Raw genomic sequence first — 997 nt, forward strand, 5'->3', positions numbered from 1 at the left:
GCAGGAAACCCAATTCTTGTGGCCACAGAATTGCTTTTCCTGAAATCCTATAAATTAGGATGATATTGTGGATCCCCACAAATATTATTCGGACAATTGAGCTAATTAATTTTGCCTGTTTCGCAGGATGTGGTCCTTGTAATTAATTACAATCAACTTGTGGTTAATTGCAAGGATAAGCATGCATGCAGGTAAAGTGACATATCATCCCTTATCAGGAGATTTATTAACATGTAAGACTGATCTAATCCAAACATGTATGAATAATTATTAATTACCAATTATTAATTATGATATGCAAATCCCCCACGGATTAGATCCGCCCCTGAGTCTTTACACAGTACATTCGCTGGCTGTTACCTAGAGTGCCGTGGGCTTGCTATTTGCTACAAACAACTGCGCCTTTGACACAAGTTTACAATAACGATAAGAGCGCGGCAAGTCAACAGCATTGAAGCGTGTGAAGAGGCTTTCCAGACAAGTAGCAGTGAGTTTTTGTTCTTTTTCCTAGCATTATTTTCCTTTAATGACTATTATCATCAGTCTAATAGGCTGCATTCTCACTAATTTGCAAACATATTTTGACATAGCAGACGTTTTGACAGCCGTTCTGAATCTTCGAAGAAGGAAACGCAATGCATTGGCGGACACTCTTTTTTCCGCGCCAATACGATTCATTTTGCTGTGCGTTCCCACGCAGCACACACGCTTCTCGAGCAAGAGCCCGGATAGCTCAGTCGGTAGAGCATCAGACTTTTAATCTGCGGGTCCAGGGTTCAAGTCCCTGTTCGGGCGAACGAGCCTCTTTTTGTGGAGTGGTACGTTTTGTTGTTGAGTTCTTGCTGATCTACACTGGCCTCGGGCAGCGACGCTGCAAGGCAGCAAGGCAAACGACATGCCCCTTTCAGCCAGCTTGTAGTCGTGGCCGAGTGGTTAAGGTGATGGACTAGAAATCCATTGGGGTCTCCCCGCGCAGGTTCGAATCCTGCCGACTACG

General features: G+C 44.2%; 2 non-coding genes across 2 annotated transcripts; both read left to right on the top strand.

The window, feature by feature from the left end:
- The first annotated feature begins 722 nt into the window (after positions 1–722).
- trnak-uuu (transfer RNA lysine (anticodon UUU)) lies at positions 723–795 on the top strand. Its single transcript has one exon. It is a non-coding gene; the product is annotated as a tRNA-Lys (tRNA).
- A 120-nt stretch (positions 796–915) lies between these two features.
- Positions 916–997, top strand: trnas-aga (transfer RNA serine (anticodon AGA)). Its single transcript has one exon. It is a non-coding gene; the product is annotated as a tRNA-Ser (tRNA).

Source organism: Siphateles boraxobius, unplaced genomic scaffold (assembly GCF_051911475.1).
Source record: "Siphateles boraxobius isolate OS27281-9 unplaced genomic scaffold, OSU_SipBor_1 39, whole genome shotgun sequence".
Lineage (NCBI taxonomy): Eukaryota > Metazoa > Chordata > Actinopteri > Cypriniformes > Leuciscidae > Siphateles > Siphateles boraxobius.